The 25,073-nt window shown below is 37.7% G+C and overlaps 1 long non-coding RNA gene across 6 annotated transcripts; it reads right to left on the bottom strand.

Annotated features, from left to right (window-relative positions):
* Window positions 1-420: 420 nt before the first annotated feature.
* Window positions 421-24,160, bottom strand: LOC118168581. Of its 6 annotated transcripts, none has more exons than XR_004751657.1 (5): window positions 21,691-22,188; window positions 17,598-17,664; window positions 14,406-15,626; window positions 3,712-6,899; window positions 421-1,292 (listed from the first exon to the last, which is right to left on the bottom strand). It is a non-coding gene; the product is annotated as an uncharacterized LOC118168581 (long non-coding RNA). The 6 variants fall into 6 exon arrangements; XR_004751653.1 differs by adding an exon at window positions 22,545-24,160 and having other exon boundaries at window positions 446-6,899; window positions 21,691-21,804; XR_004751656.1 differs by having other exon boundaries at window positions 446-6,899; window positions 14,406-14,577; window positions 15,441-15,626; window positions 21,691-22,189.
* Window positions 24,161-25,073: the final 913 nt, after the last annotated feature.

The raw sequence follows: 25,073 nt of genomic DNA on the forward strand, positions 1-25,073 counted from the left end.
CGGGGCAAAAACTGCTCCATCACGTCACAGGCACAGCTCTTCCTCAGCAGATTATTTATACTCATGCACACGGCGAGATTGTGTCAAGAGAACAATATCTGTTTCCACTGAAAAACACTTCTGTCGGTGTTGGTACTGTCAGAAACGTGGGTCAGGGACATGATGCACAGGGTTCTCAGTAACAGGCATTGCAGCCACACTTTGAGACTCTAATCCCAAGTCCAGTAAAATCCCCAAGAGGCTTTCAGTGGAAATAAATCCAGAAAAATAATATGAGAAATATTTTTATATATCTATATACACACACACACACACTATAGCTGTTTTGGGTGGTTAAACTAAACCATGCAAAACTCTTACACTGATAGGGTTATGTATTTAAACGTACTATAAATAAACCAAGTGACATGCAGCAACTCCTTGAATAAACATCCTATTTTTATTATAAGCACTTTGAACATCTTTTCATTTGTTAGTAAAACGTAAGAACACAGAATTTAGATAAAATAATTTACATTATTTTATCCTACCTTAATAAATTGCCTTGTTTTTGAATCAAACATTCCTTCGACGAAAACATCGACTTCTTAAATGCATAAATACGCCATAAAAACAACTGGGATTGGGACAACACGATGCCTCAGGTTTTTGTAATTTTATTTTTTATCACTACTGTCACCTACAAGAGAGTTAAAAAAAAAGAAGATAAACTGATAGTGAGTACAATATGATGTTTTTTTATCATGTTTATAGACTTTCTCTCTGATGCATTCACACAGTCTCCACTGTGATTAAAGTAATTGATATTGGGTGTACACTGCAGAATAAACATCAGGGATTCATAAAAAAAAAAAAAAGCAACTGTTATTTTTTTTCCCTTTTTCATGCTTGGCAGTTTCCACTCTCCAGGAAAAAACCTCACAGTAGTGATATATAAGCCTTATTACCCTAAGGCCTAAGCAACTCCGCAACACATTGCAAAACAATTCAGAAAAGCAGAAAAACCAGCACTGATCACAAAATCTTTCATAACAAGGCCCAGGGATGAGCGCCCTGTGGTACTGCTGTCCTGCGGATCCGCTACCTTGCGGCCCAGCCGCCCCCACAGCGAGGGGGCATCACCTCATCCTGATCCGTCGGGGGTTGCTGCCAACGTCTTGCTCTTTCTTGGCCAGTCGAGCAATTGGTGGTGATGGCAGCCAAAAGGTGTCACTTCCTGTCCCAGGCTGCTGCAGAGGAGGAGGAGGGCACCCATCCACCCCCTCAACGGCAGCATCATCGGTCAAACTTTGCTAAGTGACGATGGAGGATGAAAAGAAAACAAAATTGGATACTTATATTGAACACGGTCAACAACCAAATTTAGTCTGCTATCTAGAATGGTTCCCTTCAACACAAAATCACTGAGAAGTATCAGAAAGCCCTTTCTAAATAGTTTTTTTTTTTTTTTTTTTTTTTTTTTTTTTTTTTTTTTTCCCCTGAATTTGCAGGTACTTGCACCAGTCAAAAGAGAATCTTTGTCAAGGAAAAGACTTCTGCTTTCATCCACTGCTTTCAGAGATATTGCTCTAGTATGAATAAATGATGTGTTTTCCAGGAGATGAAACATTCTGTGGTCTGTTTAGCACGCAGAGAAGAGTGCTCTGCTGTGGACTACGTGCTGCTAGGACACTTGGCTGTCTGACCCATCCGTAAATGGAGGCCCTTCATTCTGCATGCTATCAGCGATTAGGTGCAACAGCAAGACCTTTACGCTAGATATTAGGATGATTAAGTCATCTTCAGGAGCAGTAATAGGTAAAAGTGATGTACAAATGTTTAGGGTTTGAGTATCATTTCATTTAAAGAGAAAAATATTAAGTATGGTATTGGGAAAAGGTCAGGAAGCAGTTTAGGTTTAAAATCTAATGAAAACCCATTCGTGTTCCACAAAAGGCTATAAACTGTATTATTTTCTGGAGCTCAAAAGTAGTATCAGTCAGTTACCCTTTTGCAAATCAGGGGTTATGAAGTGCTATATAAACCAGCTGAGACCTCCTTTTAAATGTCATACCGATATCAGGATGTGATAGCATGGTAGGAGAAAAATTAAGAGTACAGTAGGTGAAATTACATGCTTTGTCTTGTTAACAGCTGTTTGCATAATGCTCTGCTGATTTAAAGGCATCTGTTCTTCTGCAGCCCATCATCTACTGCTAATATCCAGTGTATTAGAAATCAAGCCTCCTTTGTATACACAGTTTGTGTCCCTCATTTTTGTTGCTTATTTCAGTGTTGCTGTCTGAACTATGAGGGGAAACACGCTGAAATTCTAGTCACGTCTGCTGAAACAACATGAAGCAACTACCGTTTTTCACTTCCCGATCACTGGAGTCTAATGTGTCTCTGCATCTAAATAAACTATTTGCATGATAAGTAGACATCTGTATGAAATTGTTAGCATTCAGTTAGCTAATATCTTTCTGTGATATTTCAAATGCTGAATCTTCTATTTCATTTTTAGAAAGACCAAACTGGTGCAATATATCTATTAAAACTGCATTTTTAAGACTATTCACCGTATTTGGACAAATAAAGGGGAAAAAAATAAAAGAAAGCACTTTGTTTTCAAAAGATTATGCAAATGTTCTCAGATCATAGTGCATATTTTTGTCCTAGTTTCCGTTCCCTTTTCATTGCTGTATATCTTAGAATTGTTAAACAGCTTAGCGTTAGGCTTTTGTTTGATCATGTAGAGCTGTCTGACAGCTCCTGGTTAATTTATAGGTCTTCAGCTTAAGAGTTAGGGCCCCAGCTCACAAACTGCGCTTCCTGAGCCCTTCAGGTCTTATTCTGATGGGTAAAAACCACCTGGACAAAGAGGTGAATTAACAGGAAACCAAAAAGAGCTGCAGTGACTGACTTGAATTTAATCCTTAGAGGAAATGTGGTTCTCTCTAGCAAGTCTGCATTTCAAACCTTTGCCTTCAAAACTTTAATTAACCTTGATAGGAGCTTAATGGCTGGATCTCTACATGCTGAGATTAGAGTATAAAAATAGGCAGTTGCTCCAGTTTTCTGGGGTGAGCAAACACTGTGGCTTTTACTTTTCTACTTGAAAGCAGTGACAACACACGCTGCAAACTGCATTTCTGCAGACTCATTTTTCCATAATTTCATATTCAAGATAACTGATGTTCAAGTCAGGACACATCACAGCGGAAAAAATGTACAATAGCCATTAGCAGTAATGAAAGTGCTTTTCTGTGGTTATTCAGAGGGAGACATACTAAAATGAATAAACATTTTTCCTGCTGGGGAAATGGTCAAAAATAACAAAGATAAGGTACAGAGGTATCTTTTTCTCATCAACTGTGTTATTACTCAGGTGTCAGGACTCTCCCCAGTGGCATATGAGGAGCTGCCCTTCAGTGGGCAAGTGTTAGGTGGTCAAGAAGAAGGCAGCAAACTACCCCGGGGAGTCCCCCAGCTCCACAGCAGTGCACAGACATTGTATTTTGAAATGGGGGAATTCACAAAAACAACAGGAGCATAATTTTGTTCCTTGTGTGAAGCAGTTTGCAATTGATTCTATAACAGATTTTATATAAATATAATTTCCATACTTACTCTTTCTAATCTAATGACCTTCCCTTTTTTCCCTCTGATTCTAATCTAGCGTTACAGTGTGTTCCCCAATGTGGTTTAAGTAATTTGCTATCTGTACATTACCTGGGAGATGAAGGCCAGAACCTGAAGCTGACTTCCCTCTCCTAGAACAGGCAGATTCAACATGAAGAAGGATGGCAAGGTCTTGTTCAAGTGATGTATGATCATCCTCATGTCCCTTTTCTTGTATGCTACCAACTTAAAATACAAAAACAATAGAGTTCTTGACAAAGGCAGAACAAATACCTGAAACACATGAAATTTTCTTCAGGACAGCATCAGATGCTCAGTGTGGTGCAGATTTTACCTCCCCAGACCTGCAGTGTGTGCAAGTGTTAAAAAGAAGTTTTCTTCATTCAGAAATTGAGTTGTTTGATTTCAGAGAAGTTAGAGTTCAGCAGCTTAGGAGAAGGGATAATTTCATTTTCCTGTTTAGCACACATTCATCAGCAATGTACGCTGCTTCCAATACTCCAAGAAAAATTCACCAGGGAATTGTGTCTTATATATCTAGAAACAAATTTCTGATGGACAATTATTCTACTTAAGAAGTTTGGACAGCATTCTGCTGAATTTGGGTATTGTGGTCTTTCTCTGATCCCCAAGAAAGGCAGGCTGATGTTCAGAATCACAACAGGGAAGAGATACTTTTTTTTCCCTGTTGAACACCTTGTTCCTTTTTATTTATTTTTTCTTTCTTCATTTCTGAATTACTTTCATACCAGCTTCAAAAAGGAACAGGAATTCGTAAACATTCTTGTTGTCCACCTCCGTACTTTTGGTCATACAATTTGCGTTAAACAGGTGTGCAAATCTGGATTTAGGAAATGGGGTCTAAGTGAAACACTTACATGGGGACTTACATTACAGGAAGAAAAATGCCCTGTTCATGTAGCTTAAACCAGGTCAATACTGAAGCGATTTATTGATTAATGACATAATTAGCCAGCAATCAGGGAACTAAATATTCTTAATCCGTATCAGCAAAGCCGTACTGCTGGGCTTTTATAAAATGTTAACGTGCCCCTTGCAGTTTCTCAGTGCCCCTCAGCACCTCACTGGAGGAGCCGTGCGGCCCACATGCCCCAGCTCTCCCCTGGCACCAGCTCCCTCCAACTGCAGATAGGGGACCCGTCCTGCTGCCCACTGCCCCAGCTCACACCCACACCTCTGCTTTGTTTCAAACCCACCACACCAGTTTTCTTGTGACTGTTTAATCTGCTCGACATTTGCCTTCCTCTTGTTAAAGGGTGACTTCTAGGCAAGTGCTTTCCCAGACAGTTTGGGCTGTCCCAGCTCACAGTCCCCTCTTAGCAGCAGCTGTGACCCAGGAGATTTGGCCAAGCACCCCTGCAGGTTTACCAGGCTGGTTTTATAATATCTTTGTTTCTTTATTTTTTATAATCTTGTTTATTTTTAGCCTAGTTTTTGAATTTGCTTAAACATTTGAGTTAAAACGTCCTTCAGCTCTCTGTCAATGCTATGTATAAATTGTAGGCCAGACTCTAATACAGGAAGCCTGACTATTCGACCGAATAAACTCATGAATAATTCCATGAGCTTCAAGAAGAAGGATACCTGAGCACGATGGGTACTACTGGACAGTGCTGCCAAGCAAAGTGCAGCAGCCCTCTGCTGCAGTTAGTGTCCTCCTGCGGGACTCGGCCTGGAGAGCCTCCAGCCGCTGACAGGACGATTTACCACCAACCATCCGCTGCAAAGGACAGCTCCACATATTCCCTGTTTTAAAGTATTCTCTGCTCTAACAAGACCTTATAAAAGCCTATGTGCTCTGGTTTAGGCACTGAAATAAATAGCAGTGGGAGAGCCCTTTTCTTCTCTTTCTTTGTGTTTCAAGGACAGGGCCTACCTGGATCTGCAAAAATCTGCTTTCAAGGCATACCTCTACTACTTGGTTCTTGTCACATCTGAGTATTTTGTTCATGGTATATTCTTTCACAGAGACGCTTTTCTCCTCCTCTCACTTTTTCCCTATTTTCTGCTGGTTCACATTTTACGAGGCAGAGCGAGGAGACAGAAGTGCCCTTTGAGGTGCTACCTTGCTATTCCATGCATCTCTGGGCAGTGCTTGAGGCCCTACAGATGAAACTATTTTGTTTTCTTGAACATTCATGAGAAAAGACAGGGGGTGCCCATTAAATAAAGAGTTTAGATGTACACTCTTATCTCTGAATTAGTGTGGAGGTTTTTATCCTGTCAGCCTGTTAGGTACTGAGGGAAGAGCACACCACAGCCAGTGGAAATCATTAGACACTTACTAGGGAATAAGAAGTCTCCTCGCTACCTTCATAAACGTACTGAGTATGCCTCAGTTCTTTTATGCCTCTTCTAAATAGATTGTTTTTTTTCCCCAATGTCCTCTTACGTCCATTTTTTTCCCACCTCTTCTCAAGCTTCTTTCTACACCTTTCTCTTTCTTTTCCATCTCTTCCCTGGCCCAAAATTTTGTCTCACCCTATTGCTCTGCCTTTGAAGTCAGCAACTCACAGCTCTCACCTCTTTATACTAGCTCAGCCTAACATACTTCGAAAAAGGGCTCAGAAATAAAACAGTCTATGAATTGTAAAAGGTCAATAAAAGACTGTTTCAAACCTTTATCTGATCCTAGTAACGTAAAGCATCTTTGAAGTCTTGCAGATATGAACATACAAGGCAAATGTCAGGTTACTTCTAGGTCTTTAGAAGTTTCTGTAGAAATCTTCTTCCTTCCCTTTTGTCAGTGAAGGAACAACTTCCCACACAAAACTTAGAAACAAGAGTCAAGATCTCAGAGCACCATCAGCAGTGCCCATGTGTCCCTGACGAGGAACTTTACTTAGCCACAGGGAACCCACACTCTTCTCGGGTCCACAGGACCAGAATAATTCTGTCACATTCATTACTTATGATTTTCCACTAGGAAAACAAAAACAAACAAAAAAAAACCCAACCAAACAAAAAAGCCCAAGCCTTTCTGTTCAGTTTTGGAAAATTAAATATACATAATACACTGACATTTTCAGAAACATGAAGCATAAGAAAAAAAAATGCATTTCACCCACCCTTACTGCCAGCACTGTGTGTTTTTCAATTCAGATCTGTCTGTGTTACCTAGCAGAGGCTCCTCCTATGGGGTTAAGCAACAAAGGTACCACAAGCTATCCAGTGGGGACAGCAGAAAGCCTGTTACTGGGTGAAGACCAGTGAGTAACTGGGATTTTTACTCCTCCAGGACATCAGGCTGCCATACCCTGCTGATCGAGAGAAACACCGCATGCATCCTGTGCTCAGAACAGTACCAAAGCCTTGACTTAACTGCACATTGGAGCAGTGATATGAGATGGTTTGTTTTCCTCTGAAATCCTCTCCCTCAAACTATCTCAGGCAAACCACTGAATGCCGACGTTTACAGAGAGAATTAGTAAGCCTGCCCCTAACAGGTACTCCTGCCTCTGGCAAAGCAACCAGCATTCCCGTAGCTTGACCACCCTTGAGAATAAAGCTCTGTATCTATCTGCTTTAAACATGGCATTAGGTTTAGATTAATGTAACTTAAACAGCTCAGCATTCTCTGTGAAAAATTTAGGGGCATTACTGTTAACGAGCAAATGGATGTTTTGCATGTCTGTGCTATGGCAGAGTAAGAAGATTGTCTCACACAAATAAAACTGCTGCTCTAAAACGTGGCTTAGAATCATAGAATCGTTAAGGTTGGAAAAGTCTGAGACCATCTGGTCCAACCATCAGAGTAACTTGCTTCCCTCAAAGCAGATGCATAAAAAAATCAGAGCAAGAAGCTTCCTATTTTTTTCCTGGGGAAACTTGTTTCTTGCCACAGTTGCAGGTGTAGGCACCATGCTTACACTTGTTGCATGTTCATTACAGAGCATACTTCAAGTACGTAGAGTTCCTGGTTTATCAGAAACAAGGAAATAAAACCCAAGTTTCTAAAAATGAACTGACATTTTTATTAACAACTTTAAGCCAATTTATTTACTTTAAGTTGAAATTTAAGATGAACTATATGCAATTATTATAAAAAGAAATACAGTACAGCATCTATGCGGACTTAAGTTCAGAGAAGCCTCATGGTTGCATATGTTGCATGAGCAAACTTTGCTATCATTAGGCTTTTGGATATCATTGTACCATCTACATATACATTTCAATGCACTCGTTATGTTTTTAATTTGGTTTTAACACTTTCCAGTGAGATTTACCTCTAGATGAAAAGTCCACTAAAATAGTTACAACCGAGTCTGTATCATTTTCATTTATACTGTGTCAAGCATAGGGCACTTTTGATATTAATTTTGAGTCCTAAATTAGTTTAGGACTATGTAATTATATTCAGTGTGTGACTTAAAAATTTTGTATGATATTCATTACAATTTATATGAAGTTCTAGTAATTTCTAACTGCATAAAGATAGTCCCATCAAAAGCAATTTCTGCCCTGCATCAGCGTGAGATATAAATTACACTGAAATCACTGGTGAGGGATACAAATGTGGTTAATATAAAAATGAAGGATTTTTGCTACATGTGGAGAATGTGAGAAATATCTGTGATATTTTTAAAAAGAAAAGCAGATTGCTTGACACAGGTGGTCTGTTTGTACTAAAACCAATTCAGAGATTTATGTCTTAGTGGGGAATTAGGACACTTAATGTAGGTTACTAGAGCTTCCAGGTTTGATTTCTAGGACAAATTCTGTTGAAAGTTGTTTATATTTGTTGTCTCAGATTATTTTCAGAATGTAGACTGGGAAAAACAAACAAACAAAAAAACACACCACACAAACAAAAATCAGACAAACAATGACCTGTAGGGCTGCAGAACATTCAAAACCTGAGCTGGACACAGAGAGATGCAACCCCAAAATGAGAGACCTGCCAGGGGTACAGAGAAGCATGGGGCACCCGGGCCATGGAAAAGCAAGAGCTGCCAATGCCAGCCTGACCGGTTCATTGCCACCACACTGTGTCTCGTACTAAAAATGATGTCCTGCCAACTTGAAAGCATGCATTGGCTTGATTATTACTGAAAGCGTAACTCCAGCTGAACTTCCAGTTTGTTTGGGTGGAGTCCTCCTTTTTAAAGGAGGACATTATAAAAACTGAGTTTCATGCGAGGCCTCAAGACTTTCACCACTGCTCCCCTCTGCCTACTGCTCATCTTTACCTGTGACAAAAAGTATTTTTAGCACTCATCACCTGGGCTCTGCATGGTCTCTTCCACCACCTTGTCTGAAGGCACTTTCCAGCTTTTTATCTTGGGCTGTGCGTATGCAGCGCTGCTAAGAAAGGGACAACAGTTTGCTTTGCAATGGCTTGGGTTTTGATCACTACTCCACAGTAAGCCCTATATAATAAACAGATCTCTATATATACTTGAACCTAATTTGCTAGTCTGTAACATGTTGCCACCAAGTATGCATCAGGGAAAAAAAATAAAAAAATAAAAGCTCTGAAATCCCTTTCTTCTATTCTTTACTTAGCATATGCCTTTCAGTTTACATCACTTTGGCAGCATTTTTGGCTCTGTTACAGTGTTCTGCAAATCACACAGAAGATGTGATAATCACTTGTCATACATAGGTCATCAAGCCCTGAGCTGCTGGTGTGCAGCCTGCCCTTTCACAGAGGCAGCACAGGCTACTCGAGTTCCTGGTTCACTTCAGTGCTCTCCTTTCTCTTGTTATTTTGCTGTGAGAGGAGCTCCTAGGACTGCCCAGCTTCAGAATGAAAATGCACACATTTTCCAAAGACTGTACAAAGGCTGGCTACGAGCTTACCTCAGAGGTATCTGTGAAAGCGTGCAGAATAAACTTGAGACTGTTCTGAGGAATAATTTAAATCCATATACTTACTTCTGATGGTGACCAATCATACCAAAAGTGGTCCATTGTGTTTTGGGTCAGTTTTTCTCATCTGTGATATTTTCTGCTTCTTTGAATCATTTTCAGATGTCATTCCCACCCAGTGCCACACATGGGGATACAACCTATTATAAAGGAACTTGTCCATTGGTTTGGCTATTTGAATCTTAAGTTAAAATACCAGTCTTGACTTACTGACATCTTTACTTTGTATGCTGCTCAGCAGCACCAGAAGGTAGTTTATTTATTTCAGATTCTCATGGAAACAGCTGGAGCTGTTTCAGTGGAAATCTCTATTGAATAAAACTTGAAGCTGGTTCATTTCTTTATTACTCGGGTCAGACTACTTGTTCTGCACCATTATTCATTATATCAAAAGTCGTATCTGTGCTGTTTTGAAGGCAGAGTGACCCGTACTGAATTTTACAGTGAAACTGTATGCTACTTTTTTAACAAGTTAAAAGGAAATAGTTTCATAATAAAAAATATTTGATCAACTTTACCAAAGCCTTCATAATACCATGAAAGCAAAAGTAGTTTAGATGTTCAGATGTCTTAAAATACAGATTCATCCAAAATAACCTAATGCTACCTGTCTACATCCTTTCTCTTCTTCTTCTTTTTTTTTTTTTTTTTTCTTTTTTTTAGGTTACAGAATCGTTTTCACTAAGCACATTTGGTAAATTAAAGTTCTTCTAAAAGGTGCCAGAAGACAGAGCTCTGCTAAAAAAAATTAATACAGCATAAACCTTCAAGTAAGTAACTGAATGAAGAACTTGAAGAATATAAAAATGTACAGAGCATTAAAAAGAAAGCAGCTGTGAAACACAAACTAGCTATGCATGCAGCCCTTACATTTCATACAATGGTTTTCACGCAGTTCAAACTGCCTATTTACATTATTGCTAAACTCAGCATTTGAACCAAAGACAGCTCTTGCTCAACACCAGCTCATTTCACTTGAAAATAAGAAATGTTATTCCAAGTATATGTAAAGATACAAAGCAGACTATTATAATGCTGATGATCTGCCATATTTGATGGGATTGAACATAAACTGATTTTATTGGCTGGCAAAGATGAGCTGAAGACATAAATATGTTTCATTTTTAATCACTGCAAATATTGCTTAATTGTAGACGCAAATCTTAAAATAGAGCCTACATCAAGCTGACAGAATATTGTCAGCTTAACTTTCTCATTAAAGAATAAGATGTACTTCACTGGATGGAGGAAGGAACCTTGGATTGTTAACACCCACTGAATTTGCAAAGCTCTGATTTAACTTCCACTGCTTACGCTTTCATCCTCTATCCCTTTCTGAAGGACACCGTAAGTTTTGTAATGCTGGAGCCAACTGATGTGTTTACTACATCAACATTTCTGTTCAGATGAGGTGATGTTGTTGAGGTAAATCTCCAAATCACCTGCCCTTACCCAGCTTAGTTTAAAATGAAGAGTAGCCCCTGAACACAATAGCTGGATTCATTTTGCACAAAATTAAATCACATTTCCCCAAAGGAGGCACCCAGCTGCTAACGGGAATTTACTCCATAGGACCGGAGTAAAGATAACCAAAGTACAGTCCCTGAAATGCTTTGACTGTGATGTCATGCCAATGTTGGTACCGTCATCTGTACTCAATTAATGAGTACCTGTACCAAAGCTTCAGGGGATGCATAAGGAATTTCACAGTGGACCCCAGGAATGAATCACCCAAAGCCTCTTACTGGAGATAGAGACCTACCCACGACTGCAACATTTCTGACATCTTTGCACTGCACCTGTTAATGGACATGGGAGGAGGCAGGGAGAGGAGAGAGTGCCAGGGTGCCAGCACATGCGGTGTTTCTGGTGTTAGAATATCCCCCAGTTTCAGGTGAAATAGGCAACAGTTTTGCATGGAAAGAGAAGGAAGATTTTTTGAAGGTATTTTTTTATTTATTTAACCAAATAATCCTCAAATCCAAGAGAACCGCCCATAGGAGTTTGTGGTTACAGAGGGAATGGATGAGCTGTGTGTTTCTTAGCTAACATAGATGCAGTCCCTTACTCTCAATGCTTTATATCAAATTTGGTTTTGGCAGGTACATTCAGACAAGTTCAAAACAAAAAAATTGGTTTTATAATTTAGACCAAGATGATCACAAAGTACAGCAGAGCTTGGAAAGTCAGAAGAATTTACTAGGTAATGTAAACATTCATTATTTTCCTTTGACTATCGCCTTGTATAGCTGACTGACTACTCAGGCATCTGCATAAACGTGAAAAATATGTTTGTTTTTTTTTTTTTTTTTTTTTTTCCACAAGTATTGACACATCAATAGACCATAATAATTTCATAATAAGACCTTAAATGTTGGATAAAGAACTTTTTCCTTTCCTTATGGATGACTACAAATTTGTTTAGACAAAAAAGAAAAGTGATGTAGTGAAGAAAAATCTGTAATAATATGGTAGTTCACAAGTAAACGTACATCCTATGGTTTTAAAAGGCAAATTCATAATAATAATAATAAAGATTGCTTGGAGACACTTAATTGTCACTTGAACTATACTATTAACATTTAACATGTAATTGACTTGACAGGATAGTGATAGTCCACTCTCTGACATCTTTTCCTCAGAACTCTCTGAGGGGTATGCGTTTTGATATGCAGACCATACTCTACCACGCTGCTTAATGTCTGTGTTTACTTTACAAAGAAAAGACTGTGCAAAAAGTGAGAGAATGACTAGGGTCAAAGTGCTAATAATGGCTGCATGAAAGATGAGGGGTTTGAACTAAAACTTCAGACTTTCCTGGCCACCGAACTAAAAGAGAGTACATGACTTAACTGATATCCAGTTCTCAACTTTTTTGCTCTTGCTAGAAGGTTCAAATAGAAACAAAGTATTTGGCAAAGTATTGCCAAAGTATTTCTCGATTAATTTCACCTTGGCAAGAGAAACCCCAAATTGTAATTCAGGTCCAAACCAAACTGACTTGAAGAATTATTCAAATAAAATATGGCAATGTTATCAGAATATTTAACGGGGTTTGACCTAAGTGAGTGCATCCAAATAACAGTCATAGTTTTGAAATACAGAACAGTTTTCCTCTGATTGGAAGAAATCACTTTTAAGAGGAAACTTTCAAGTTGGGCTATTTGGGTTTAGATTATCAGAAGAAAAACATCTCTGCTTTTTGTGTTTATATATTCAACTTCCACATGCCTTCTTTTCTTTTCTGTGTATTCCCTTCCCTTCCCAGCCCTACATCTCAGCTCAAAAGAACAGCTACAACAACAAAATTATACATTATAGCATCAAAACTAAGAAAGTCTGGTTGTCTCAGGGTCTGTACTTGAAAGCCAGCTCACCCTTCTGTACAAGAAGGTCCAAAATTAACCTCTTCCTCATTTGGGGCACTTCAAAAGATTCTGCAGAAATTCCAGATGAAAGAGGCACATTAAACCCTCCTGGACTCATTTAGACTTTCTTTCCTGTAATGAATAATTATTTTTTAACACATAGAAGCATTGAATATCAGAGTCCTTGAGTCCTCTCACAAAACTGTCCGAAATGGGCCAATGGGACCAGACATTCTTAAGCAGATACAGAGAGACAAAAAAGTATACTTCACAAGAAACAGCTCAATACCTGACAACTAAGTACTTCTCGCTTATCTTACATAGAAGACCTTTTTCAAAAATTTAGAACAAAAAATAAAAGTCTTCAAACATTTTATCCGAAATTTGAGAATATTGGGAAAAACACTAATTTCTTTACTTTACAAGCAAACAAACAAAAACCCTTAAGAAATTACCAAACAGCTTAAAAACCATCTTTGTGCTACCTATCTAAAAAAACAGGAGTAAAAATGCCTAACAAAGTGTAGACAAATCTAAAATTTAAATAAGTAAATACATAAAATACATTTAAAGTTTATAGAAGATCTGTGAGGTGGGAAGCTTAGTGGAATTGAACCAAAGTGTATCCTGGCAAGCCGATACTCTTTTGGATTCAATTAAACTGCCAAGTATAATTAAGAGTATTTTCTTTAGAAAAATATTTTGCTCACAAAGATGAAATCTTGAGTTAGTTCAAACTAGGATTTCTATTGGTACTAAGGAACAGGTAGAATTGGATAGAGTATGAACTCTTATTTCAAGTTTCAAGCAAATCCTTGACAATCGGTACCGGAGGATTATCTAAAAATGCAGGAATTTCCACTGAGAAATGCTATATAAAAATCTTTTGCTGACTTCTTTGAAACACGTGATTATGATCTGTTGTCAGCAGCAGTAGTTTGTGCTTATAAAGGATGCTGGAAAGACAATCCATAGTAGCTCTCTCTTTCTTCCTTGAGAAACTCCAAGGTGCCTTTATGGAATTGTTCACGCTGTCACTGCTGCTGGCCTGGCCAGTCTGGCACAGAAATTAAGCGCTGCAAAATGTCTGCTGCGTGCATTTGGAAATTGTATACACTGTCTCTGCAGCTGTGCATGTCCTCTCTGATGATGTGCCGTAGTCCTTTTGTTAACAAAAGGAAATGGAAATACAGCTGATTTTATGCATGGAGCTCAGAGGAAGACAGTGATAAATTTAATAGATGCAACAATTGTTTCCCAATATATAATCAAGATGGGTTGTTATTATAATTGTCACAAATTCTCTTCCAAAATATTTCACGTTCAGTCCCAAGCATAATAGATTTTGTGCAGTGCTGATGGGTTAAAACATCATTATTACTGTTGCATAAATCCTATATAAAACAAGACTAGCTCTATCCTCCTAACATGCCATTTTGACAAGCAGAAATAACAAGTTCCAGGTCCTGTACCAACCACAAAACATAGAAAGTTATATCAGAAAGGAAAGACTACATGAATTACCGCTCAGCCCGTACACTCCTTAACAGCACCATTTCCTCTTTACTGGTATGCGTGATGCATGGCAATTTGCTTTCTGTCCCCATTCCTCTGCTTAATTATCATGAAAAAGATGTTCCTTTCCATTATTTGAGAATACTCCTTGCTTCTATAGATGAGGCTGTAATTAACGAGACTGAAAGAAAGGAGAAAAACAAGAAATATGAATCCTAAATTAATGAGATATTACAGATATTATGGATTAGAGCTGTTCAACCTTGCCAACCAGAACAATGGCAGTCAGACAATGTCTGCTTTCTTCTGCTTTCATTAAAAACATTTTTAATTAGAAGACACTGACTGAGTGGAGAGAAAGGGTTCTGTTTTATTCACCAGTAACCTGTGATTTCTGTTTTTAACTTTCCCTGCTCAAGACGACACTACGAATGTCTGCCTAGCAGTGCAATGGGAGGTGATGGGAGAAAGCATGCAAAATTACTGTGTTTGACATTTCATTACGCTTCACTGTAACATCAGTGCTGAGCAGCCTCCCACACTGCTGTCTCAACCCCTGACGCGGGGCTGATCTCACCTGTGCTCTCCTCTCGTCCCCAGTGCCGGGTGGCTGCGTAGCAGCAGAACAAAGGCTGCGCCCCGCGAACATGCTGCCAGCTGAGCCATCCTCTGATTTGGAGACAGAATTGCTAGGACAGAAAGCAACTTGAAATGGCTCTTCCTGACTACAATTGATGATGAAGAGAGAGGCAGGGTGTGCCTATACCCACCTTAAAAAATGACACCAGAGCTGCAACTGATGCACATACATACTGTGGAAGGACAGTGTGCATCACCCACCTTGAAGAGCTGGGGATTAAGAAATGGGGTGGGGGGGAGGGAGGGAAGAGCAAAATGGGTTCTTCAGATATGCAGAATGAATATGAAGAGAGACATTGCCCATACTCTGACAACTGGTTTTAATGTCTTATTGAACAATAATAGTGAATAACAGATTAGGAAAACAGGGCAGAGATGGATTTTTTGTTTTGGCATTTTTCTTACCTTATCTATGTTCCTCCCTTCTACCTTGTGCTCCCCAAGACTTGCCTTTTTACTGGGTAACTGCCAAGAGGCCTACTACGATGACAGGTCAAATCAATTGCTTCCTGACTAAGGCATCCCTGATTTAACCTGGTGAAGACATTTTGTAATACTTCCAACAGTCCCAGCTGAAGGCAGTGAAATTCCCTGGAAAAAACAAAACAAAACAAAACAAAGTTAACTTCTCTCTCAAACCTACCATACTGTTTGTGTGTTTTTCCTTCTTTAAGTGTTTATCTAAAGAAAAAAAAAAAAGGATCAGTTTAAAAACCCCAACGTGTTCTCCTCCTTTCTTTTTAATTGGACCGCTCAAAGCTAATTCTGCTTGTAGACATTCTTAATGATAAATGCAACAAATGATGTCTTACAAAAGGTATTTCACAGACTGTGCTGGGGACAGCTTTTTTGTTTTCTTATATGTATATATATATATAGAGAGAGAGAGAGAGAGAGAGAGAGAGTATACTACCTGTGGCAAAATCAACCTTCGGTATATGACTGAGGCTCCTGGGCCCTACACTGGGAAATGTAAATTTGCCATGGAATATTGCCATGGAATCAATTTGTCTGTCCATGAGCATATCCATATACACATAGCTCTTACCTTGGATGAGTAGCATTTTATGTGCTTTTAAGTTTGGTTCTCTGGATTGCAGCTAAGCTCTCAGAAAAATGAGACAGAGTAAGAGTGCAGACGTCATCTAAGTTTTGGTTGACTTTAGTCTTATCTTTTGAAGGAAGAATTCATTTTAATTTTGAAGTGCATCCAAGACCACCTATTGATACCATGTGCAACCAACGTAATAGGTGCAGGCCTGCAAACCAGGGAAGCCAGAAAAATTCCAATGATTATCAAAACATACTATAGTGATGTTCTCACAGATTAAAGGTTGGGTACAAATATTTCAAAGTACAAGAACCTGATGAAGGCATAATAGTGCCAGTAACAAATTTATAACTGTAGAAAAGCCTTCTAGTGCCTCTGTAATAGCTGCTCATCAAATTTGCAGCCTAGCAAGACCACTTTCTATCCAAGTGTCTGACTGGTTTCCTCTGAGATTACTGAGATATCTTTACCATATAAATATTTCTAATCCAGTTTTAGAAGCTGATTTTTGAGCGTTAATGATCTTATCACTTGGCCTATGGTTGACTGTTCACGTCAATGTAATTACATTACTTATACTCCCTCTACTGTATGAAGTGTAGAAGTTTGGGGGGGGGGGTGTATGCACACTACTTTTAACAAATATATTTATGAATTAAAAATAGATGGCAAAGTATACAAGAACTTTTTATGTACTTACTCATATGTATCTGGACATTTGAAAATTATTTTCTATATCCCTACTAATTCTATGGAGTATGGAAAATAGTTTAACACAGGAAAGATGTAATGCACAAAACCTCTTTCTTTAGCACCACAAATTAATCTGTCCTTACAGGTGTATCATTACAGGAGTAGCTGATTCTTTCATGCTTTTTCTGCTTGCTATAGAAGCTATGTTCTAGCTGAATGCCAAGTGAGTGAACAGATTTATAAACCTAAAAGAAAATGTTATGTTAAGAACTACATATTCCAAATTTGGTGTTGGACTGTCAAAGACACTGTTACTAACTGCTACCAGAACATAAATATGCACTTTTTTACTTCTCTCCCCCACCCCCCTTCAATGCCATGATGTAAGGGGAACCCTTACTGGAACAACTAAAGCTCAAAATACTTGAGCTTTACCAAAAGTCACTCTCCCAAGTATTTTCATTGTTTTAAGTTCTGAAAATAAAAAGTAAAACCACAAACACAAAGCTATCACTTCAAGGTAGCATTGCATTTCAGTTGGTAAAACGAAAACAGGACTGCTGAGTCACTGTCTGCATCTTTTCTCCTTGACAGTGCTTCATTGAGCAATTATAATTTGGATCTATGAAAGTTTTCCCAACCCATGTTTGCAAAAACATTTTTGGTTTTGCTTTTGCAAGCTTTTTTGAGTCTATGAATTATTTTTCTCCATGCAGCTGTATTAATCACTGAACAGTTTTAAAGAGCACTGACTACCTCATTTCCAAGAAATATTTACATCCTGATTTAGGAATAATAAGAAATTAGAGTTCACATACTGTGCATGAAATAAATCCAGCATCATCTTCCTTTGTGATAGTTCAGGTTTATCAGGAGATGAGAAGTCTGGAAAGGTGAGAGAAAGCACCTATAGGGTACTGTAGGATAGTAATGCAGAGCAACATACAAACTGAAAAACAGGCACATTTTAACAGACGCTATAATAATATAGGATTGTCATCTGTGCACCACAGACTGGCAATGAAAAATTCATTACTCATGCAGTACCTTTTACCCCATCAAAGATAGTTCTACAATATTAAGGTTATTATACCCTGAGAACAGGACCCAGCTGCCACCTCTAAATTTAGCTGAATATAAGGACATGTGGGAATTTCTTACAGATGGCAGCCATCTCATCTGTGCTGGAAAAGGTAAAAGCAATATAATTTCATTACTCGCAGTGAGCTTTTGCCTGTCACATTTGTGGAGCAATGACACCAGAACATTTTTTAAAGTATTAGATTTCTCTCGACTAACAGAAACATATAACGGCTTCACTCTGCATGCTAATAACCTAAGAAATTGGTCGGCTTATCAGCAGCTGAAGAGCATATATTTGAGTATGCTAACACTGTAGAAATAAGTAATAGACGTTTTATTATTAGCAATCACATCTGCAATCAGAGCTGTAAAGCTATTATCTAGCTTAACTCTGTTTATTGATTAAGATGCATTTTTAATTAAAGCTACCAAAATTCGAGTCTCGTTCATTAGTTACATAATAGAATTAAGATGAAAAAGGGTCAGTTCAGGGTTTGCACTGTGAGTACTATTTAATTCTATTAATCAACAATAGTTAACAAATTCTATTTTGAAAATGATAGCTAAATTAACAGAGAACTAAAGCCAAAGTGGGAACCTCGTATTTGTTTCAAGTTAAAAAGCCTAAATTACAAACTGCCTCATTTCCAAGAGAGGATGGAAACCTCGCAGCCCTAGCAGGGCATAAAAAGGTGGAGACGTTTAGCTACAAGCCTGCACATTGTGCACGTGGCTTCTCAAGTCAAGCAGATAGGTACAAAGAAACACTTAATATAAACAGCAGTATATTTAACAGTGGCTTCAAGAGTCAGCATCTAAAGCAGAGTTTACTGCAGAAAATAATAATAAAAAAATCACTCTCCTTCTAACCTCAGAGATTATACTCAGGAGGTTAATCGTAATTAATCATTTAATTCCATCTGCCAAATTCACATTGAATTTTCAAGGCAGTTGGTGTTCAGCTTTTAAATTTTGATGCTTGTATTAGTAAGAAATAGCAAAATGCCCAGCTAAGAATTCTAGTTCTAGGTCTTGGATGTTGAAGGAAAATAGAGAAATGAGCAGATTCTCCAAGCACATACAGATCTCCACAATGAAAGGCCTCTCTTGCTTAGATATAAACACCTAAGATGTAAACTTTTATATAACTATATATATATTATGGATACAGTACATACACTTGAAAAACAGCTTGAAATTGCATTCACATGGTTCAGTTGTGCTAACAGGAAACATTTTGCTAGAATTGTTATTACTATTTTTTGTGGGAGCCCACCAATTTTACATGTTCATGTTTACATGTTTTTTTCACTATATTACAATAGTGATCTTTTGCTAAATCTTCCATATAATCTGATGAATTTGCAGAATTATTTTTCAGAAGTAATTTTCATATTAAATTAATATAACAATTTGTATTCATCATACATTCATGAGTGTTACGTAATTTGCTAACACTTTGACATTACTAACACATAGTCCTCTACTATCTCTACATTTCAAGTTTGTAGAATTTTCATTATTTATTATTTTTTTAATCAAGAATGACAGTACTTTTCAAGGTAGTAAATTTACAAAATGAACAAAAATTCTGATCTTCTATCCACTAGAGTTCTAATAAAAACATTTATACACTAGTTTTGATACTTGTGCTTCCTTTGAGGTCAGAATGTTTGTTCCCAATAGCTTCTCTGATATCACACAGTTTAGAAATCATTTGGCCAAGAGGTCTTAAACAACCTTCGATAGAAGAGGACAACATGGAAACCACCACTTGCCCTATCTGATTCTGTTTAACATCATCTTTACTTACAGAACAAGTGCCATCGCTGTATTTGCTGTAAAGTATGCCTGCCACGGCGCCTCTGTTAACACTGTGGTTCAACACTAACAATTTCTGACGCGATACCTCAACCAGGATACCAGATGCTCATCCAGCAAGGTCTGTGCCGATCAGCTGTCCAAGGTCAGTGACTTGAGGGATATGACTAAATGTATGTGCAGAATGTGCATTTCGTCAATGGAATGTGACTGTGGCATTGTATTAGCAGGATTTAATAGGAACATCATCCTTGAAACTGACATTCCAGCCGACAGGTTGACAGGAGAAAAGACGGAAAGACGGGGAAGACAGCACTAGGATATTATCTGATGCATAAAATGAAATCTGTCTGAATGTTACATCGCTTTATACTGCAGGTCAATGTTTGACAAAGACAGATGTTTAACCAAATGTTTCTTGATATACCAAAATATTAGTTGCTTGTCATCGTGTTAATCAAAATTATTCCTATGAATTTAGAGCTAAAAAGGGTGACATTCATGACAAATATCCATGTTTCCATGCATTTGTTAATTCTAATTGCTATTACTATTATTATTTTGTAGTTTCAGTTAAATACTCCCTGATTCAGCGTTGTACGCGGGAATGCAGCATGTTTGCCACACGCATGCATATACACCTACACACATCATTACATGAACCTTGCTCATCCGTTTGCAGGTGTAGCTGTGAACTGACAGGACCGTGCAAATGCAAACAGCAGATGTGATGCTACCTGTGCTCATGTCTTTGGGATTATTCAACACTTCCAATTATATTGCTCCATTTTCAGAAGCGCACAGCTTTAATCATTTGAATTGTTATCGCCATCTGGGGCTCCTAGCCCATCTATAACTTTTCCTTTAATTTCAGTCAAAACAATTTAACTTTTGTCCAATATATGTTCAGGGAAAATTGACCTTTTTCTTTTTCTGACTTAAAATTAGTAACAAAAATATACTCATGAACTTTATTTCAGTTCTTTAACTTAGTAATGACTGGGGACATGTCAAGGATGTATGCTGCTATGATTTTGTTTTTATTTTTTTTGGAGGGTACCATATCTGAAAGACTGGAAAAATAACACTGGTGGGACTGAAGTTCACCACAGGGTTCACCATTTGTGATGCTACCATAGATTACGCAGAATTATAACACTCAACAGAAATAAAGGCTTCCTTCTGTTTCCTAGAGAAGAAGGGAACCTGGCAAAGCTTCAGCTGTGCCAGCTGGGGGAAAGCAAGGGAAGAAAGAGCAAGTTGGTGAGCTGGCAGTTGGTCAGGAGGACAGCCAAGAGAAGAGCCCTCTGAGAAGCGCTGGGAGGAGGCTGCCGGCTGGCTCCCTGCTGGCGGAGGACTGTTCTAGGTGAGCTGCAGAGGAAGGGTGTCCAGATGTCCCTGTTACCTCCATACTGACAGAAAACTGATAGGTTGAGGAGAGGTGCAAAGAGAAGACACGGGCATCTTTGAAACAGACTTTCCAACTCCCTGTCATTGTGTCTTATTCAGATAATTTGTTTTTCTCTGTTTAAGAAGCTGTTGCTTTTGACCATCTGTAACAAAACCTAGATTTTTGTCTGACCTCCTATTGAGGAAAATGTGCAGGCAGATGCACCTCAAGTTCCTGTCTGAGCTGGGCTGCTCTAAGACTTGTATTTACGAGACGCTAACACCCCTATTTATATAGGTACCTATATATATATAGGATAAAGTGCTGGCTTTGCTTGATCTATGGTTTCTTCTAAAAGTCTATTGTGTGTTCTGTGTCTACATAGTTGGATGTGTCGCCCCGCAGCTACCTAAATTAATGACAATTAGTATAAATAAATTGCTACTTTTGATAACTTTCATTTAGATCACTAGGTACCAAAAAATAATTCTCATCTCTTGTGTTAATTATAGTGAGTTTCGAAAATTGAACTATTAATCATGATAAAATACAGAGCATCACTGTAGTACAAGGTTAAGCTTACTGTAGAAAAACAAAATTCTCATTATCTTTCTTACCTTCCTGAAGCAGTGTATAAAGAATTGTGAGACCCTGTTGTGAGACCCTACTGTGGAAACAAGGTTGAAAGCATTGAAGTAAATCTCCAGGACATTATTGCATTTGAAAATAACCTACAAAAATTTAAGGAAAAACATTTTCTGTTAGACAACATATTTTTAAATTACTAGACCAGCAAAACCATCCTCACAGTCACTAACTATGTGATTTACTTTAGGCCCATGAATTCTTTAATGGCTCGAATTAAGATGAAAATTATGTAATGAAAATATTAAATAAAATGGATAAGAATATTACCGGAGAATCAAGTTGAAGCATTTTATAGATAATTCATTTGTATGATCTTGATTCACAGCACCATTAAACATTATTTTCAAAGAACAATTTTATGATCTCTTGGTATTGCTGTTTGTTGCCTTTTTTTAACAAACAAACAAACAAAAACTTCATTTGAATAAGCTAACTAATAACTAAGTGGAGCCAAAGTGGCATTTACTTTTTTTTTTTTTTTTTTTTTTTTTTTATAGATATCTTTTCAACAGATATAGAAAAAAGAATGCTCAAAATACAGCGGAAGAAAGACAACTAAAATATGCATTTCTTTCTACTATAAGGGTTTCAAGATTTTTTTAGAAATCTACCCATTCTGAAGCTTTAAGAAATTAACTGATTGAATTATTTTTTAAATAAGCAAGCAATGAAAGGGTGCTAATATTTCCTGTGTTTATATAACATCTTTTAATCTGAGGATCACAATTTAACTTAAAACAAGCAAGTAAGCAATTTAATCCTAGAGTGCTATGTCCACATTATAGCAAGTAGTGTATTGTATCATTCGTACTGAAATACTTACAGAAGTGAGGCAGCTTTCCCCCAGGTCACAAGATCAGGCAGAATCACAAAACTTGATGTATTTTAAGTTTAATTTTCTAAGACTCACTGAGAGCCTCTTCCTGTTCATATTCAAAGAAATTCTTGTTTAAATAGAACAGTCGATCTTTCTGACCACATTGTAACACATGCATCTGAAGTGGACTGCCATTGTAATTTCTGGCTTTCCATAGCCCATTATTACTGAAAAAAAAAAATACAGACTTCATAGGTTATTGGATAAATGAATAAAAATGCCCTCTCTATATAACATTCACTATCAAAGTCAACAATGAACTGGAAATTCCTTGTTCCTTAAGCAGAGAAGCACTAAGATTTATTTTTATATTTATTTTTTTAACAAGAAAATTAGCAGAACGTGTTTAGTGCTCTATTCTTTTATACAGGCCTTATTGTGATCTTTGTCTTTTTGGTAAATTGAGCACCTCTTAGTTATCAATTTTATCATGCTAAGTAATACCTTGTCAGGAATGAAAGTTCACCCTAGATTTTTAAGTTTACATACATGCTCACCCATAGTTGTGTATGTATATGCATATTTATACCTAATTTTATGTAAATAAGTATATGCACGTATATTTACAAATACATACAGACTGATAGAGAAATTAATTCAAAGGTGAAGTCTATTATGCAAAAGCAAAATTGAAATAGAAGTTTAAAATGGCCTGCTCTGATACTGGAAATTGCTTTTAACTGTTAGACTCGGGAATATCTAATAGAAAAGTCTTATATGTAATCCTTATTTGCAAAAAGAAAGATATGATCCATGACCTGGTTGCCAAGCAACTGCATGGCATTACGAAACATTTTAAGATGTGCCACTCTGTGGTTTGGTGGGTCCTCGTAGGGAAGTAGACTCAGCCACATGGTTCTCTGTGAATCTGATCATAAAAAGAGTTTTAGAGTATTCTAGAGAGACCAAGTAAGCAGCACTGTGACTTAAATTGTATAAATTCAAGTTCCTTTATGACCATGTTTTTGGTAACACTGAGTAGCCACAATCAGAGGAGACAGCAAGGTCTGTTTATTTTCATCCCAGTGCTGGGATGTGAAACTAGTCATACTCTTGGCTGGAATGGAAGAATGGTTATTGATCCACTGAGGGAAAACATATACACTTTCTTCTCGTTATAAGCAATGTTAATGCAAGGACACGTTATTGTGAGTTTTTGTTTTGTTTTGTTTTGTTTTTTTCCCCTTTTCAAAGATTTTTCAAAATCTTTTTCCACAGACATTCTCATACATTCTGATGTATTTTCAAAACCTTTTTTTCCCCATCTGTAAACTGAAGTTTCCTCTCCAACTAAGATGTTTATGTTTTTGCATTGTAGTTTTATCGCTCTATATGTATATAACCATGAAGGACAGGCTTCACTTTAGATGTGTTCCACCCTCTGAGTGCAAGACTAGAATCTTCAGAGTAGCACTACTTAAACAATACCAAGGAAATGTACCAGATATACCATACACAGATAAAAAAACTATTTAGCCTTCATTATTTTTCTTAATTCTGAATCACTGCATGGATTATTCTAAAAACAACTGGTATGAAGATAAGCAAGGATATTTGATAGATATTTGTTTCTCACCTATCTTCATCATTGCTTAGAAAAAAAGAAAAAGTACAAAACTGAAAGCATATATGCATACAAAAATAAAAAAGCTAGATTGCTGCTGATTTTTAAGGTGTGTTTTTTCACGTTGTAGACACCAACCCCCAGCTGTCTCTTGGCACAGCAGCAATATGCAGCTATAATAATAGTAGCTGTGTCACCAGCAATGCTGAATTCTTCAGAAAAATGAAATGAATGCCAAGTGGCACAGCTTACCTCATTCTTCTGGGACATACACTTCAGGATTTATGCACTTTCTAGACGGATGCCTGGAACAGTTTTAGTGGCCTTTTCAGTCCATACCTCACATATTTCAATTAACATGTGCCATACACAAACAGATTCCGGTTTTGACAATGAACTAGGAATTAGATGCTGGCTGTAGATATGATGGGATCACATTTCTCTTGCTTACTGGAAATTTTGAAAAACAGAAGACCATCTTCAGCTAGATATGTTGTAGCTATAACTGAAATGCAGCAAATGACTGCTATGAGGCCCAGATCACCTGCAACAAAATCATATTATATTTGATAGGTGGGATTTGACGATGCTGGTCAAGATCAATTGTGAAAACAAGCATCTCTGTTCTGATTATCTGTGTGGCCAGGATTTCACTTCTTCGACACTTTACATGGATAATCTTTTCTTTGATAATAGTGTGACTTTGCCATATTATTTAATCAGCTCACGAGTTTTTTTTCAGAATTGTTGAGATTTCTCCAGGCAGAAAAACCTACCACTCTGCAACATCCACCTCCTGTGCAGAGAAGCACATGCAGAATGTCAGAATGAAATGTGTTTCACATCAGGGAGGAATGGACAGCTATTGGATGAGACTGTTGAAAGACAGATAAAATCTTAACAGCTAAAAC

The sequence above is a fragment of the Oxyura jamaicensis genome, chromosome 5 (assembly GCF_011077185.1).
Source record: "Oxyura jamaicensis isolate SHBP4307 breed ruddy duck chromosome 5, BPBGC_Ojam_1.0, whole genome shotgun sequence".
NCBI classification, from domain to species: Eukaryota; Metazoa; Chordata; class Aves; order Anseriformes; family Anatidae; genus Oxyura; species Oxyura jamaicensis.